Genomic DNA, 19,876 nt, shown 5'->3' with positions numbered 1-19,876 from the left:
GTTGGATATTGATGGTACGTCCCATGCATGTTCTCTCTCAGTCATGATGGAACGTGGGTGTATGGGAGTTGGATAGTGATGATACGCCCCATGCATGTTCTCTCTCAGTCATAATGGCACGTGTGTGTATGGGAGTTGGATAGTGAAGGTACGCCCCATGCATGTTCTCTCTCAGTCATGATGGCAGGTGGGTGTATGGGAGTTGGATAGTGAAGGTACGCCCCATGCATGTTCTCTCTCAGTCATGATGGCACGTGGGTGTATGGGAGTTGGATAGTGATGGTACGCCCCATGCATGTTCTCTCTCAGTCATGATGGCAGGTGGGTGTATGGGAGTTGGATAGTGAAGGTACGCCCCATGCATGTTCTCTCTCAGTCATGATGGCACGTGGGTGTATGGGAGTTGGATAGTGATGGTACGCCCCATGCATCTTCTCTCTCACTCATGATGGCAAGTGGGTGTATGGGAGTTGGATTGTGATGGTACGCCCCATGTATCTTCTCTCTCACTCATGATGGCACGTGGGTGTATGGGAGTTGGATAGAGATGGTACGCCCCATACATGTTCTCTCTCAGTCATAATGGCACGTGGGTGTATGGGAGTTGGATAGTGAAGGTACGCCTCATGCATGTTCTCTCTCAGTCATGATGTCACGTGGTTGTATGGGAGTTGGATAGTGAAGGTACGCCCCATGTATGTTCTCTCTCAGTCATGATGGCAGTCGGATGTATGGGAGTTGGATAGTGAAGGTACGCCCCACGCATGTTCTCTCTCAGTCATGATGGCACGTGGGTGTATGGGAGTTGGTTGGTGATGGTACGCCCCATGCATGTTTTCTCTCAGTCATGATGGCACGTGGGTGTATGGGAGTTGGATAGTGATGGTACGCCCATGCATGTTCTCTCTCACTCATGATGGCATGTGGGTGTTTGGGAGTTGGATAGTGATGGTACGTCCCATGCATGTTCTCTCACTCATGATGGCACGTGGGTGTATGGGAGTTGGATAGTGATGGTACGACCCATGCATGTTCTCTCTCACTCATGATGGCATGTGGGTGTATGGGAGTTGGATAGTGATGGTACGTCCCATGTATGTTCTTTCTCAGTCATGATTGCACGTGGGTGTATGGGAGTTGGATAGTGATGGTACTCCCTTTGTGTATGTTCTCTCTCAGTCATGATGGCACGTGGGTGTATGGGAGTTGGATAGTGATGGTACGCCCACGTATGTTCTTTCTCAGTCATGATGGCACGTGGGTGTATGGGAGTTGGATAGTGATGGTACGCCCCTTGTGTATGTTCTCTCTCACTCATGATGAGACGTGGGTATATGGGAGTTGGATAGTGATGGTACGCCCCATGCATGTTCTCTCTCAGTCTTGATGGCAGGTGGGTGTATGGGAGTTGGATAGTGATGGTAAGCCCCATGCATGTTCTCTCTCGCTCATGATGGCACGTGGGTGTATGGGAGTTGGATAGTGATGGTACGCTCCATGCATGTTCTCTCTCAGTCCTAATGGCACGTGTGTGTATGGGAGTTGGATAGTGAAGGTACGCCCCATGCATGTTCTCTCTCAGTCGTGATGGCACGTGGGTGTATGGGAGTTGGATAGTGATGGTACGCCCCATGCATCTTCTCTCTCACTCATGATGGCACGTGGGTGTATGGGAGTTGGATAGTGATGGTACGCCCCATGCATCTTCTCTCTCACTCATGAACGCACGTGGGTGTATGGGAGTTTGATAGTGATGGTACGCCCCATGCATGTTCTCTCTCAGTCATGATGGCACGTGGGTGTATGGCAGTTGGATAGTGATGCTACGCCCCATGCATGTTCTCTCTCACTCATGATGGGATGTGGGTGTATGGGAGTTGGATAGTAAAGGTACGCCCCATGCATGTTCTCTCTCAGTCATGATGGTACGTGGGTGTATGGGAGTTGGATAGTAAAGGTACACCCCATGCATGTTCTCTCTCAGTCATGATGGCAAGTGGGTGTATGGGAGTTGGATAGTAAAGGTACGCCCCATGCATGTTCTCTCTCAGTCATGATGGCACATGGGTGTATGGGAGTTGGATAGTGAAGGTACACCCCATGCATGTTCTCTCTTAGTCATGATGGCACGTGGGTGTATGGGAGTTGGATAGTGAAAGTACCCCCCATGCATGTTCTCTCTCAGTCATGATGGCACGTGGGTGTATGGGAGTTGGATAATGATGCTACGCCCCATGCATGTTCTCTCTCAGTCATGATGGCACGTGGGTATATTGGACTTGAAAAGTGATGGTACGGCCCATGCATGTTCTCTCTCAGTCATGATGCCACGTGGGTGTATGGCAGTTGGATAGTGATGGTACGTTGCATGTATGTTCTCTCTCACTCATGATGCCACGTGGGTGTATGGGAGTTGGATAGTGATGGTACGCCCCTTGTGTATGTTCTCTCTCACTCATGATGGCATGTGGGTGTATGGGAGTTGCATAGTGATGGTACGGCCCATGTATCTTCTCTCTCACTCATGATGGCACGTGGGTGTATGGGAGTTGGTTGGTGATGGTACGCCCCATGCATGTTCTCTCTCAGTCATGATGGCACGTGGGTGTATGGGAGTTGGATAGTGATGGTACGCCCATGCATGTTCTCTCTCACTCATGATGGCATGTGGGTGTATGGGAGTTGGATAGTGATGGTACGTCCCATGCATGTTCTCTCACTCATGATGGCACGTGGGTGTATGGGAGTTGGATAGTGATGGTACGACCCATGCATGTTCTCTCTCACTCATGATGGCATGTGGGTGTATGGGAGTTGGATAGTGATGGTACGGCCCATGTATGTTCTCTCTCGCTCATGATGGCACGTGGGTGTATTGGAGTTGGATAGTGATGGTACGTCCCATGTATGTTCTTTCTCAGTCATGATTGCACGTGGGTGTATGGGAGTTGGATAGTGATGGTACTCCCTTTGTGTATGTTCTCTCTCACTCATGATGGCACGTGGGTGTATGGGAGTTGGATAGTGATGGTACGCCCACGTATGTTCTTTCTCAGTCATGATGGCACGTGGGTGTATGGGAGTTGGATAGTGATGGTACGCCCCTTGTGTATGCTCTCTCTCACTCATGATGCCACGTGGGTATATGGGAGTTGGATAGTGATGGTACGCCCCATGCATGTTCTCTCTCACTCATGATGGCACGTGGGTGTATGGGAGTTGGATAGTGATGGTAAACCCCATGCATGTTCTCTCTCAGTCATGATGGCACGTGGGTGTATGGAAGTTGGATAGTGATGGTACGCCCCATGCATGTTCTCTCTCAGTCATGATGGCACGTGGGTGTATGGGAGTTGGATAGTGATGGTACCCCCCTTGTGTATGTTCTCTCTCACTCATGATGCCATGTGGGTATATGGGAGTTGGATAGTGATGGTACGCCCCATGCATGTTCTCTCTCAGTCTTGATGGCAGGTGGGTGTATGGGAGTTGGATAGTGATGGTAAGCCCCATGCATGTTCTCTCTCACTCATGATGGCACGTGGGTGTATGGGAGTTGGATAGTGATGGTACGCTCCATGCATGTTCTCTCTCAGTCCTGATGGCACGTGTGTGTATGGGAGTTGGATAGTGAAGGTACGCCCCATGCATGTTCTCTCTCAGTCATGATGGCAGGTGGGTGTATGGGAGTTGGATAGTGAAGGTACGCCCCATGCATGTTCTCTCTCAGTCATGATGGCACGTGGGTGTATGGGAGTTGGATAGTGATGGTACGCCCCATGCATCTTCTCTCTCACTCATGATGGCACGTGGGTGTATGGGAGTTGGATAGTGATGGTACGCCCCATTCATGTTCTCTCTCAGCCATAATGGCTCATGGGTGTATGGGAGTTGGATAGTGATGGTACGACCCATGCATGTTCTCTCGCAGTCATGATGGCATGTGGGTGTATGGGAGTTGGATAGTGATGGTACGGCCCATGTATGTTCTCTCTCACTCATGATGGCACGTGGGTGTATGGGAGTTGGATAGTGATGGAACGCCCCATGCATGTTCTCTCTCAGTCATGATGGCACGTGGGTGTATGGGAGTTGGATAGTGATGGTACGCCCCATGCATGTTCTCTCTCAGTCATGATGGCACGCATGTGTATGGCAGTTGGATAGTGATGGTACGACCCATGTATGTTCTCACTCACTCATGATGACATGTGGGTGCATGGGAGTTGGATAGTGATGGTACGTCCCATGCATGTTCTCTCTCAGTCATGATGGCACGTGTGTGTAAGGGAGTTGGATAGTGATGGTACAACCCATGTATGTTCTCTCACTCATGATGACACGTGGGTGTATGGGAGTTGGATAGTGAAGGTACGCCCCATGCATGTTCTCTCTCAGTCATGATGGCACGTGGGTGTATGGGAGTTGGTTAGTGATTATACGCCCCATGCATGTTCTCTCTCAGTTATGATGGCACGTGGGTGTATGGGAGTGGGATAGTGATGGTACGCCCATGCATGTTCTCTCTCACTCATGATGGCATGTGGGTGTATGGGAGTTGGATAGTGATGGTACGTCCCATGCATGTTCTCTAACTCATGATGGCACGTGGGTGTATGGGAGTTGGATAGTGATGGTACGACCCATGCATGTTCTCTCTCAGTCATGGTAGCACGTGGGTGTATGGGAGTTGGATAGTGATGGTACAACCCATGTATGTTCTCTCACTCATGATGGCACGTGGGTGTATGGGAGTTGGATAGTGAAGGTACGCCCCATGCATGTTCTCTCTCAGTCATGATGGCACGTGGGTGTATGGGAGTTGGTTAGTGATGGGACGCCCCATGCATGTTTTCTCTCAGTCATGATGGCACGTGGGTGTATGGGAGTTGGATAGTGATGGTACGCCCATGCATGTTCTCTCTCACTCATGATGGCATGTGGGTGTATGGGAGTTGGATAGTGATGGTATGTCCCATGCATGTTCTCTCACTCATGATGGCACATGGGTGTATGGGAGTTGGATAGTGATCGTACGACCCATGCATGTTCTCTCTCACTCAAGATGGCATGTGGGTGTATGGGAGTTGGATAGTGATGGTACGTCCCATGCATGTTCTCTCTCACTCATGATGGCATGTGGGTGTATGGGAGTTGGATAGTGATGGTACACCCCATGTATGTTCTTTCTCAGTCATGATTGCACGTGGGTGTATGGGAGTTGGATAGTGATGCTACTCCCCTTGTGTATGTTCTCTCTCACTCATGATGGCACGTGGGTGTATGGGAGTTGGATAGTGATGGTACGCCCATGTATGTTCTTTCTCAGTCATGATGGCAGGTGGGTGTATGGGAGTTGGATAGTGATGGTAAGCCCCTTGTGTATGTTCTCTCTCACTCACGATGGCACGTGGGTATATGGGAGTTGGATAGTGATGGTACGCCCCATGCATATTCTCTCTCAGTCTTGATGGCAGGTGGGTGTATGGGAGTTGGATATTGATGGTACGTCCCATGCATGTTCTCTCTCAGTCATGATGGAACGTGGGTGTATGGGAGTTGGATAGTGATGATACGCCCCATGCATGTTCTCTCTCAGTCATAATGGCACGTGTGTGTATGGGAGTTGGATAGTGAAGGTACGCCCCATGCATGTTCTCTCTCAGTCATGATGGCAGGTGGGTGTATGGGAGTTGGATAGTGAAGGTACGCCACATGCATGTTCTCTCTCAGTCATGATGGCACGTGGGTGTATGGGAGTTGGATAGTGATGGTACGCCCCATGCATCTTCTCTCTCACTCATGATGGCACGTGGGTGTATGGGAGTTGGATAGTGATGGTACGCCCCATGCATCTTCTCTCTCACTCATGATGGCAAGTGGGTGTATGGGAGTTGGATAGTGATGGTACGCCCCATGTATCTTCTCTCTCACTCATGATGGCACGTGGGTGTATGGGAGTTGGATAGAGATGGTACGCCCCATACATGTTCTCTCTCAGTCATAATGGCACGTGGGTGTATGGGAGTTGGATAGTGAAGGTACGCCTCATGCATGTTCTCTCTCAGTCATGATGTCACGTGGGTGTATGGGAGTTGGATAGTGAAGGTACGCCCCATGCATGTTCTCTCTCAGTCATGATGGCAGTCGGATGTATGGGAGTTGGATAGTGAAGGTACGCCCCATGCATGTTCTCTCTCAGTCATGATGGCACGTGGGTGTATGGGAGTTGGTTGGTGATGGTACGCCCCATGCATGTTCTCTCTCAGTCATGATGGCACGTGGGTGTATGGGAGTTGGATAGTGATGGTACGCCCATGCATGTTCTCTCTCACTCATGATGGCATGTGGGTGTATGGGAGTTGGATAGTGATGGTACGTCCCATGCATGTTCTCTCACTCATGATGGCACGTGGGTGTATGGGAGTTGGATAGTGATGGTACGACCCATGCATGTTCTCTCTCACTCATGATGGCATGTGGGTGTATGGGAGTTGGATAGTGATGGTGCGTCCCATGTATGTTCTCTCTCGCTCATGATGGCACGTGGGTGTATGGGAGTTGGATAGTGATGGTACGTCCCATGTATGTTCTTTCTCAGTCATGATTGCACGTGGGTGTATGGGAGTTGGATAGTGATGGTACTCCCTTTGTGTATGTTCTCTCTCACTCATGATGGCACGTGGGTGTATGGGAGTTGGATAGTGATGGTACGCCCACGTATGTTCTTTCTCAGTCATGATGGCACGTGGGTGTATGGGAGTTGGATAGTGATGGTACGCCCCTTGTGTATGTTCTCTCTCACTCATGATGAGACGTGGGTATATGGGAGTTGGATAGTGATGGTACGCCCCATGCATGTTCTCTCTCAGTCTTGATGGCAGGTGGGTGTATGGGAGTTGGATAGTGATGGTAAGCCCCATGCATGTTCTCTCTCACTCATGATGGCACGTGTGTGTATGGGAGTTGGATAGTGATGGTACGCGCCATGCATGTTCTCTCTCAGTCCTAATGGCACGTGTGTGTATGAGAGTTGGATAGTGAAGGTACGCCCCATGCATGTTCTCTCTCAGTCATGATGGCAGGTGGGTGTATGGGAGTTGGATAGTGAAGGTACGCCCCATGCATGTTCTCTCTCAGTCGTGATGGCACGTGGGTGTATGGGAGTTGGATAGTGATGGTACGCCCCATGCATCTTCTCTCTCACTCATGATGGCACGTGGGTGTTGGGAGTTGGATAGTGATGGTACGCCCCATGCATCTTCTCTCTCACTCATGAACGCACGTGGGTGTATGGGAGTTTGATAGTGATGGTACGCCCCATGCATGTTCTCTCTCAGTCATGATGGCACGTGGGTGTATGGCAGTTGGATAGTGATGCTACGCCCCATGCATGTTCTCTCTTACTCATGATGGGATGTGGGTGTATGGGAGTTGGATAGTAAAGGTACGCCCCATGCATGTTCTCTCTCACTCATGATGGCATGTGGGTGTATGGGAGTTGGATAGTGATGGTACGTCCCATGCATGTTCTCTAACTCATGATGGCACGTGGGTGTATGGGAGTTGGATAGTGATGGTACGACCCATGCATGTTCTCTCTCAGTCTTGATGGCAGGTGGGTGTATGGGAGTTGGATAGTGATGGTAAGCCCCATGCATGTTCTCTCTCACTCATGATGGCACGTGGGTGTATGGGAGTTGGATAGTGATGGTACAACCCATGTATGTTCTCTCACTCATGATGGTGATGGCACGTGGGTGTATGGGAGTTGGATAGTGAAGGTACGGCCCATGCATGTTCTCTCTCAGTCATGATGGCACGTGGGTGTATGGGAGTTGGTTAGTGATGGGACGCCCCATGCATGTTTTCTCTCAGTCATGATGGCACGTGGGTGTATGGGAGTTGGATAGTGATGGTACGCCCATGCATGTTCTCTCTCACTCATGATGGCATGTGGGTGTATGGGAGTTGGATAGTGATGGTATGTCCCATGCATGTTCTCTCACTCATGATGGCACATTGGTGTATGGGAGTTGGGTAGTCATCGTACGACCCATGCATGTTCTCTCTCACTCAAGATGGCATGTGGGTGTATGGGAGTTGGATAGTGATGGTACGTCCCATGCATGTTCTCTCTCACTCATGATGGCATGTGGATGTATGGGAGTTGGATAGTGATGGTACACCCCATGTATGTTCTTTCTCAGTCATGATTGCACGTGGGTGTATGGGAGTTGGATAGTGATGGTACTCCCCTTGTGTATGTTCTCTCTCACTCATGATGGCACGTGGGTGTATGGGAGTTGGATAGTGATGGTACGCCCATGTATGTTCTTTCTCAGTCATGATGGCAGGTGGGTGTATGGGAGTTGGATAGTGATGGTAAGCCCCTTGTGTATGTTCTCTCTCACTCACGATGGCACGTGGGTATATGGGAGTTGGATAGTGATGGTACGCCCCATGCATATTCTCTCTCAGTCTTGATGGCAGGTGGGTGTATGGGAGTTGGATAGTGATGGTACGCCCCTTGTGTATGTTCTCTCTCACTCATGATGAGACGTGGGTATATGGGAGTTGGATAGTGATGGTACGCCCCATGCATGTTCTCTCTCAGTCTTGATGGCAGGTGGGTGTATGGGAGTTGGATAGTGATGGTAAGCCCCATGCATGTTCTCTCTCACTCATGATGGCACGTGGGTGTATGGGAGTTGGATAGTGATGGTACGCTCCATGCATGTTCTCTCTCAGTCCTAATGGCACGTGTGTGTATGGGAGTTGGATAGTGAAAGTACGCCCCATGCATGTTCTCTCTCAGTCATGATGGCAGGTGGGTGTATGGGAGTTGGATAGTGAAGGTACGCCCCATGCATGTTCTCTCTCAGTCGTGATGGCACGTGGGTGTATGGGAGTTGGATAGTGATGGTACGCCCCATGCATCTTCTCTCTCACTCATGATGGCACGTGGGTGTTGGGAGTTGGATAGTGATGGTACGCCCCATGCATCTTCTCTCTCACTCATGAACGCACGTGGGTGTATGGGAGTTTGATAGTGATGGTACGCCCCATGCATGTTCTCTCTCAGTCATGATGGCATGTGGGTGTTGGGAGTTGGATAGTGATGGTACACCCCATGCATCTTCTCTCTCACTCATGAATGCACGTGGGTGTATGGGAGTTTGATAGTGATGGTACGCCCCATGCATGTTCTCTCTCAGTCATGATGGCACGTGGGTATATGGGAGTTGGATAGTGATGGTACGCCCCATGCATGTTCTCTCTCAGTCTTGATGGCAGGTGGGTGTATGGGAGTTGGATAGTGATGGTAAGCCCCATGCATGTTCTCTCTCACTCATGATGGCACGTGGGTGTTGGGAGTTGGATAGTAAAGGTACGCCCCATGCATGTTCTCTCTCAGTCATGATGGTACGTGGGTGTATGGGAGTTGGATAGTAAAGGTACACCCCATGCATGTTCTCTCTCAGTCATGATGGCAAGTGGGTGTATGGGAGTTGGATAGTAAAGGTACGCCCCATGCATGTTCTCTCTCAGTCATGATGGCACATGGGTGTATGGGAGTTGGATAGTGAAGGTACACCCCATGCATGTTCTCTCTTAGTCATGATGGCACGTGGGCGTATGGGAGTTGGATAGTGAAAGTACCCCCCATGCATGTTCTCTCTCAGTCATGATGGCACGTGGGTGTATGGGAGTTGGATAATGATGCTACGCCCCATGCATGTTCTCTCTCAGTCATGATGGCACGTGGGTGTATTGGACTTGAAAAGTGATGGTACGGCCCATGCATGTTCTCTCTCAGTCATGATGGCACGTGGGTGTATGGCAGTTGGATAGTGATGGTACGTTGCATGTATGTTCTCTCTCACTCATGATGCCACGTGGGTGTATGGGAGTTGGATAGTGATGGTACGCCCCTTGTGTATGTTCTCTCTCACTCATGATGGCATGTGGGTGTATGGGAGTTGCATAGTGATGGTACAGCCCATGTATCTTCTCTCTCACTCATGATGGCACGTGGGTGTATGGGAGTTGGTTGGTGATGGTACGCCCCATGCATGTTCTCTCTCAGTCATGATGGCACGTGGGTGTATGGGAGTTGGATAGTGATGGTACGCCCATGCATGTTCTCTCTCACTCATGATGGCATGTGGGTGTATGGTAGTTGGATAGTGATGGTACGTCCCATGCATGTTCTCTCACTCATGATGGCACGTGGGTGTATGGGAGTTGGATAGTGATGGTACGACCCATGCATGTTCTCTCTCACTCATGATGGCATGTGGGTGTATGGGAGTTGGATAGTGATGGTACGGCCCATGTATGTTCTCTCTCGCTCATGATGGCACGTGGGTGTATTGGAGTTGGATAGTGATGGTACGTCCCATGTATGTTCTTTCTCAGTCATGATTGCACATGGGTGTATGGGAGTTGGATAGTGATGGTACTCCCTTTGTGTATGTTCTCTCTCACTCATGATGGCACGTGGGTGTATGGGAGTTGGATAGTGATGGTACGCCCACGTATGTTCTTTCTCAGTCATGATGGCACGTGGGTGTATGGGAGTTGGATAGTGATGGTACGCCCCTTGTGTATGCTCTCTCTCACTCATGATGCCACGTGGGTATATGGGAGTTGGATAGTGATGGTACGCCCCATGCATGTTCTCTCTCACTCATGATGGCACGTGAGTGTATGGGAGTTGGATAGTGATGGTAAACCCCATGCATGTTCTCTCTCACTCATGATGGCACGTGGGTGTATGGGAGTTGGATAGTGATGGTACGCTCCATGCATGTTCTCTCTCAGTCCTAATGGCAGGTGTGTGTATGGGAGTTGGATAGTGAAGGTACGCCCCATGCATGTTCTCTCTCAGTCATGATGGCAGGTGGGTGTATGGGAGTTGGATAGTGAAGGTACGCCCCATGCATGTTCTCTCTCAGTCATGATGGCACGTGGGTGTATGGGAGTTGGATAGTGATGGTACGCCCCATGCATCTTCTCTCTCACTCATGATGGCACGTGGGTGTATGGGAGTTGGATAGTGATGGTACGCCCCATGCATCTTCTCTCTCACTCATGAACGCACGTGGGTGTATGGGAGTTGGATAGTGATGGTACGCCCCATGCATGTTCTCTCTCAGTCATGATGGCACATGGGTGTATGGCAGTTGGATAGTGATGCTACGCCCCATGCATGTTCTCTCTCACTCATGATGGAATGTGGGTGTATGGGAGTTGGATAGTAAAGGTACGCCCCATGCATGTTCTCTCTCAGTCATGATGGTACGTGGGTGTATGGGAGTTGGATAGTAAAGGTACACCCCATGCATGTTCTCTCTCAGTCATGATGGCACATGGGTGTATGGGAGTTGGATAGTGAAGGTACCCCCCATGCATGTTCTCTCTCAGTCATGATGGCACGTGGGTGTATGGGAGTTGGATAATGATGCTACGCCCCATGCATGTTCTCTCTCAGTCATGATGGCACGTGGGTGTATTGGACTTGAAAAGTGATGGTACGGCCCATGCATGTTCTCTCTCAGTCATGATGGCACGTGGGTGTATGGCAGTTGGATAGTGATGGTACGTTGCATGTATGTTCTCTCTCACTCATGATGCCACGTGGGTGTATGGGAGTTGGATAGTGATGGTACGCCCCTTGTGTATGTTCTGTCTCACTCATGATGGCATGTGGGTGTATGGGAGTTGCATAGTGATGGTACGGCCCATGTATCTTCTCTCTCACTCATGATGGCACGTGGGTGTATGGGAGTTGGATAGTGAAGGTACGTCCCATGCATGTTCTCTCTCACTTATGATGGCACGGTGGTGTATGGGAGTTGGATAGGAAAGGTACGTCCCATGCATGTTCTGTCACTCATGATGGCACGTGGGTGTATGGGAGTTGGATAGTGATGGTACGCCCCTTGTGCATGTTCTCTCTCACTCATGATGGCAAGTGGGTGTATGGGAGTTGCATAGTGATGGTACGGCCCATGTATCTTCTCTCTCACTCATGATGGCACGTGGGTGTATGGGAGTTGGATAGTGAAGGTACGCCCCATGCATGTTCTCTCTTACTTATGATGGCACGTGGGTGTATGGGAGTTGGATAGTGATGGTACGGCCCTTATGCATGTTCTCTCTCACTCATGATAGCACGTGGGTTTATGGGAGTTGGATAGTGAAGGTACGCCCCATGCATGTTCTCTCTCAGTCATGATGGCACGTGGGTGTATGGGAGTTGAATAGTGAAGGTACGCCCATGCATGTTCTCTCTCAGTCATGATGGCACATGGGTGTATGGCAGTGGGATAGTGATGTATGCCCCATGCATGTTCTCTATCAGTCATGATGGCACGTGGGTGTATGGGAGTTGGATAGTGATGGTACAACCCATGTATGTTCTCTCACTCATGATGGCACGTGGGTGTATGGGAGTTGGATAGTGATGGTACAAACCATGTATGTTCTCTCACTCATGATGGCACATGGGTGTATTGGAGTTGGATAGTGATGGTAAGTCCCATGCATGTTCTCTAGCTCATGATGGCATGTGGGTGTATGGGAGTTGATTAGTGAAGGTACGCCCCATGCATGTTCTCTCTCAGTCATGATGGCACGTGGGTGTATGGGAGTTGGATAGTGATGGTACACCCCATGCATGTTCTCTCTCAGTCATGATGGCACGTGGGTGTATGGAAGTTGGCTAGTGATGGTACGCCCCATGCATGTTCTCTCTCAGTCATGATGGCACGTGGGTGTATGGGAGTTGGATAGTGATGGTACGCCCCATGAATGTTCTCTCTCAGTCATGATGGCACGTGGGTGTATGGGAGTTGGATAGTTATGGTACGACCCATGCATGTTCTCTCTCACTCATGATGGCAGGTGGGTGTATGGGAGTTGGATAGTGATGGTACAACCCATGTATGTTCTCTCACTCATTATGGCACATGGGTGTATGGGAGTTGGATAGTGATGGTACGCCCCATGCATGTTCTCTCTCACTCATGGTGGCACGTGGGTGTATGGGAGTTGGATAGTGATGGAACGCCCCATGCATGTTCTCTCTCACTCATGGTGGCACGTGGGTGTATGGGAGTTGGATAGTGATGGTAAGTCCCATGCATGTTCTCTCTCAGTTATGATGGCACAGGGGTGTATGGGAGTTGGATAGTGATGGTACAACCCATGTATGTTCTCTCACTCATTATGGCACGTTGGTGTATGGGAGTTGGTTAGTGATGGTACGCCCCATGCATGTTCTCTCTCACTCATGGTGGCACGTGGGTGTATGGGAGTTGGATAGTGATGGTACGTCCCATGCATGTTCTCTCTCAGTCATGATGGCACGTGGGTATATGGGAGTTGGATAGTGATGGTACAACCCATGTATGTTCTCTCACTCATGATGGCACGTGGGTGTATGGGAGTTGGATAGTGAAGGTACGCCCCATGCATGTTCTCTCTCAGTCATGATGGCACGTGGGTGTATGGGAGTTGGTTAGTGATTATACGCCCCATGCATGTTCTCTCTCAGTTATGATGGCACGTGGGTGTATGGGAGTGGGATAGTGATGGTACGCCCATGCATGTTCTCTCTCACTCATGATGGCATGTGGGTGTATGGGAGTTGGATAGTGATGGTACTCCCCATGCATGTTCTCTCTCAGTCATGATGGCACGTAGGTGTATGGGTGTTGGTTAGTGATGGGACGCCCCATGCATGTTTTCTCTCAGTCATGATGGCACGTGGGTGTATGGGAGTTGGATAGTGATGGTACGCCCATGCATGTTCTCTCTCACTCATGATGGCATGTGGGTGTATGGGAGTTGGATAGTGATGGTATGTCCCATGCATGTTCTCTCACTCATGATGGCACATGGGTGTATGGGAGTTGGATAGTGATCGTACGACCCATGCATGTTCTCTCTCACTCATGATGGCATGTGGGTGTATGGGAGTTGGATAGTGATGGTACACCCCATGTATGTTCTTTCTCAGTCATGATTGCACGTGGGTGTATGGGAGTTGGATAGTGATGGTACTCCCCTTGTGTATGTTCTCTCTCACTCATGATGGCACGTGGGTGTATGGGAGTTGGATAGTGATGGTACGCCCATGTATGTTCTTTCTCAGTCATGATGGCAGGTGGGTGTATGGGAGTTGGATAGTGATGGTAAGCCCCTTGTGTATGTTCTCTCTCACTCACGATGGCACGTGGGTATATGGGAGTTGGATAGTGATGGTACGCCCCATGCATATTCTCTCTCAGTCTTGATTACAGGTGGGTGTATGGGAGTTGGATAGTGATGGTAAGCCCCATGCATGTTCTCTCTCACTCATGATGGCAGGTGGGTGTATGGGAGTTGGATAGTGATGGTACAACCCATGTATGTTCTCTCACTCATTATGGCACGTGGGTGTATGGGAGTTGGATAGTGATGGTACGCCCCATGCATGTTCTCTCTCACTCATGGTGGCACGTGGGTGTATGGGAGTTGGATAGTGATGGAACGCCCCATGCATGTTCTCTCTCACTCATGGTGGCACGTGGGTGTATGGGAGTTGGATAGTGATGGTAAGTCCCATGCATGTTCTCTCTCAGTTATGATGGCACAGGGGTGTATGGGAGTTGGATAGTGATGGTACAACCCATGTATGTTCTCTCACTCATTATGGCACGTGGGTGTATGGGAGTTGGATAGTGATGGTGCGCCCCATGCATGTTCTCTCTCACTCATGGTGGCACGTGGGTGTATGGGAGTTGGATAGTGATGGTACGTCCCATGCATGTTCTCTCTCAGTCATGATGGCACGTGGGTGTATGGGAGTTGGATAGTGATGGTACAACCCATGTATGTTCTCTCACTCATGATGGCACGTGGGTGTATGGGAGTTGGATAGTGAAGGTACGCCCCATGCATGTTCTCTCTCAGTCATGATGGCACGTGGGTGTATGGGAGTTGATTAGTGATTATACGCCCCATGCATGTTCTCTTTCAGTTATGATGGCACGTGGGTGTATGGGAGTGGGATAGTGATGGTACGCCCATGCATGTTCTCTCTCACTCATGATGGCATGTGGGTGTATGGGAGTTGGATAGTGATGGTACGTCCCATGCATGTTCTCTAACTCATGATGGCACGTGGGTGTATGGGAGTTGGATAGTGATGGTATGACCCATGCATGTTCTCTCTCAGTCATGGTGGCACGTGGGTGTATGGGAGTTGGATAGTGATGGTACAACCCATGTATGTTCTCTCACTCATGATGGCACGTGGGTGTATGGGAGTTGGATAGTGAAGGTACGCCCCATGCATGTTCTCTCTCAGTCATGATGGCACGTGGGTGTATGGGAGTTGGTTAGTGATGGGACGCCCCATGCATGTTTTCTCTCAGTCATGATGGCACGTGGGTGTATGGGAGTTGGATAGTGATGGTACGCCCATGCATGTTCTCTCTCACTCATGATGGCATGTGGGTGTATGGGAGTTGGATAGTGATGGTATGTCCCATGCATGTTCTCTCACTCATGATGGCACATGGTTGTATGGGAGTTGGATAGTGATCGTACGACCCATGCATGTTCTCTCTCACTCATGATGGCATGTGGGTGTATGGGAGTTGGATAGTGATGGTACACCCCATGTATGTTATTTCTCAGTCATGATTGCACGTGGGTATATGGGAGTTGGATAGTGATGGTACTCCCCTTGTGTATGTTCTCACTCACTCATGATGGCACGTGGGTGTATGGGAGTTGGATAGGGATGGTACGCCCATGTATGTTCTTTCTCAGTCATGATGGCAGGTGGGTGTATGGGAGTTGGATAGTGATGGTAAGCCCCTTGTTTATGTTCTCTCTCACTCACGATGGCACGTGGGTATATGGGAGTTGGATAGTGATGGTACGCCCCATGCATATTCTCTCTCAGTCTTGATGGCAGGTGGGTGTATGGGAGTTGGATAGTGATGGTAAGCCCCATGCATGTTCTCTCTCACTCATGATGGCACGTGGGTGTATGGGAGTTGGATAGTGATGATACGCCCCATGCATGTTCTCTCTCAGTCATAATGGCACGTGTGTGTATGGGAGTTGGATAGTGAAGGTACGCCCCATGCATGTTCTCTCTCAGTCATGATGGCAGGTGGGTGTATGGGAGTTGGATAGCGAAGGTACGCCCCATGCATGTTCTCTCTCAGTCATGATGGCACGTGGGTGTATGGGAGTTGGATAGCGAAGGTACGCCCCATGCATCTTCTCTCTCACTCATGATGGCACGTGGGTGTATGGGAGTTGGATAGTGATGGTACGCACCATGCATCTTCTCTCTCACTCATGATGGCACGTGGGTGTATGGGAGTTGGATAGTGATGGTACGCCCCATGTATCTTCTCTCTCACTCATGATGGCACGTGGGTGTATGGGAGTTGGATAGTGATGGTACGCCCCATACATGTTCTCTCTCAGTCATAATGGCACGTGGGTGTATGGGAGTTGGATAGTGAAGGTACGCCTCATGCATGTTCTCTCTCAGTCATGATGTCACGTGGGTGTATGGGAGTTGGATAGTGAAGGTACGCCCCATGCATGTTCTCTCTCAGACATGATGGCAGGTGGATGTATGGGAGTTGGATAGTGACGGTACGCCCCATGCATGTTCTCTCTCAGTCATGATGGCACGTGGGTGTATGGGAGTTGGTTGGTGATGGTACGCCCCATGCATGTTCTCTCTCAGTCATGATGGCACGTGGGTGTATGGGAGTTGGATAGTGATGGTACGCCCATGCATGTTCTCTCTCACTCATGATGGCATGTGGGTGTATGGGAGTTGGATAGTGATGGTACGTCCCATGCATGTTCTCTCACTCATGATGGCACGTGGGTGTATGGGAGTTGGATAGTGATGGTACGACCCATGCATGTTCTTTCTCACTCATGATGGCATGTGGGTGTATGGGAGTTGGATAGTGATGGTGCGCCCCATGTATGTTCTCTCTCGCTCATGATGGCACGTGGGTGTATGGGAGTTGGATAGTGATGGTATGTCCCATGTATGTTCTTTCTCAGTCATGATTGCACATGGGTGTATGGGAGTTGGATAGTGATGGTACTCCCTTTGTGTATGTTCTCTATCACTCATGATGGCACGTGGGTGTATGGGAGTTGGATAGTGATGGTACGCCAACGTATGTTCTTTTTCAGTCATGATGGCACGTGGGGGTATGGGAGTTGGATAGTGATGGTACGCCCCTTGTGTATGTTCTCTCTCACTCATGATGCCACGTGGGTATATGGGAGTTGGATAGTGATGGTACGCCCCATGCATGTTCTCTCTCAGTCTTGATGGCAGGTGGGTGTATGGGAGTTGGATAGTGATGGTAAGCCCCATGCATGTTCTCTCTCACTCATGATGGCACGTGGGTGTATGGGAGTTGGATAGTTATGGTACGCTCCATGCATGTTCTCTCTCAGTCCTAATGGCACGTGTGTGTATGGGAGTTGGATAGTGATGGTATGTCCCATGTATGTTCTTTCTCAGTCATGATTGCACATGGGTGTATGGCAGTTGGATAGTGATGCTACGCCCCATGCATGTTCTCTCTCACTCATGATGGCATGTGGGTGTATGGGAGTTGGATAGTAAAGGTACGCCCCATGCATGTTCTCTCTCAGTCATAATGGTACGTGGGTGTATGGGAGTTGGATAGTAAAGGTACACCCCATGCATGTTCTCTCTCAGTCATGATGGCAAGTGGGTGTATGGGAGTTGGATAGTAAAGGTACGGCCCATGCATGTTCTCTCTCAGTCATGATGGCACATGGGTGTATGGGAGTTGGATAGTGACGGTACGCCCCATGCACGTTCTCTCTTGGTCATGATGGCACGTGGGTGTATGGGAGTTGGATAGTGAAGGTACAACCCATGCATGTTCTCTCTCACTCATGATGGCACGTGGGTGTATGGGAGTTGGATAGTGATGGTACGCCCCATGCATGATCTTTCTCAGTCATGATTGCACGTGGGTGTATGGGAGTTGGCTAGTGATGGTACAACCCATGTATGTTCTCTCACTCATTATGGCACGTGGGTGTATGGGAGTTGGATAGTGATGGTACGCCCCATGCATGTTCTCTCTCACTCATGGTTGCACGTGGGTGTATGGGAGTTGGATAGTGATGGTACGTCCCATGCATGTTCTCTCTCAGTCATGATGGCACGTGGGTGTATGGGAGTTGGATAGTGATGGTACAACCCATGTATGTTCTCTCACTCATTATGGCACGTGGGTGTATGGGAGTTGGATAGTGATGGTACGCCCCATGCATGTTCTCTCTCACTCATGGTGGCACGTGGGTGTATGGGAGTTGGATAGTGATGGTACGCCCCATGCATGTTCTCTCTCAGTTATGATGGCACGTGGGTGTATGGGAGTTGGATAGTGAATGTACGTCCCATGCATGTTCTCTAACTCATGATGGCACGTGGGTGTATGGGAGTTGGATAGTGATGGTACGCCCATGCATGTTCTCTCTCACTCATGATGGCATGTGGGTGTATGGGGGTTGGATAGTGAATGTACGCCCCATGCATGTTCTCTCTCACTCATGATGGCACATGGGTGTATGGGAGTGGGATAGTGATGGTACGCCCATGCATGTTCTCTCTCACTCATGATGGCATTTGGGTGTATGGGAGTTGGATAGTGAATGTACGTCCCATGCATGTTCTCTAACTCATGATGGCACGTGGGTGTATGGGAGTTGGATAGTGATGGTACGACCTATGCATGTTCTCTCTAAGTCATGATGGCACGTGGGTGTATGGGAGATGGATAGTGATGGTACAACCCATGTATGTTCTCTCACTCATTATGGCACGTGGGTGTATGGGAGTTGGATAGTGATGGTACGCCCCATGCATGTTCTCTCTCACTCATGGTGGCACGTGGGTGTATGGGAGTTGGATAGTGATGGTACGCCCCATGCATGTTCTCTCACTCATGATGGCACTTGGGTGTATGGGAGTTGGATAGTGATTGTACGACCCATGCATGTTCTCTCTCAGTCATGATGGCACGTGGGTGTATGGGAGTTGGATAGTGATGGTACAACCCATGTATGTTCTCTCACTTATTTTGGCACATGGGTGTATGGGAGTTGGATAGTGATGGTACGCCCCATGCATGTTCTCTCTCACTCATGGTGGCACGAGGGTGTATGGGAGTTGGATAGTGATGGTAAGTCCCATGCATGTTCTCTCTCAGTCATGATGGCATGTGGGTGTATGGGAGTTGGATAGTGATGGTACAACCCATGTATGTTCTCTCACTCATGATGGCACGTGGGTGTATGGGAGTTGGATAGTGAAGGTACGTCCCATGCATGTTCTCTCTCAGTCATGATGGCACGTGGGTGTATGGGAGTTGGTTAGTGATGGTAAGTCCCATGTATGTTCTCTCACTAATGGTGGCACGTGGGTGTATGGGAGTTGGATAGTGAAGGTACGCCCCATGCATGTTCTCTCTCAGTCATGATGGCACGTGGGTGTATGGGAGTTGGATAGTGATGGTACGCCCCATGTATCTTCTCTCTCACTCATGATGGCACATGGGTGTATGGGAGTTGGATAGTGATGGTACGCCCCATGTATCTTCTCTCTCACTCATGATGGCCCTTGTGTGTATGGGAGATGGATAGTGATGGTACGCCCCATGTATGTTCTTTCTCAGTCATGATGGCACCTGGGTGTATGGGAGTTGGATAGTGATGGTACGCCCCATGCATGTTCTCTCTCACTCATGATGGCATGTGGGTGTATGGGAGTTGGATAGTGATGGTACGA

The sequence above is a fragment of the Ambystoma mexicanum genome, chromosome 12 (genome assembly GCF_040938575.1).
Source record: "Ambystoma mexicanum isolate Mex_15411 chromosome 12, UKY_AmexF1_1, whole genome shotgun sequence".
NCBI classification, from domain to species: Eukaryota; Metazoa; Chordata; class Amphibia; order Caudata; family Ambystomatidae; genus Ambystoma; species Ambystoma mexicanum.
This window is presented reverse-complemented; position numbering follows the sequence as displayed.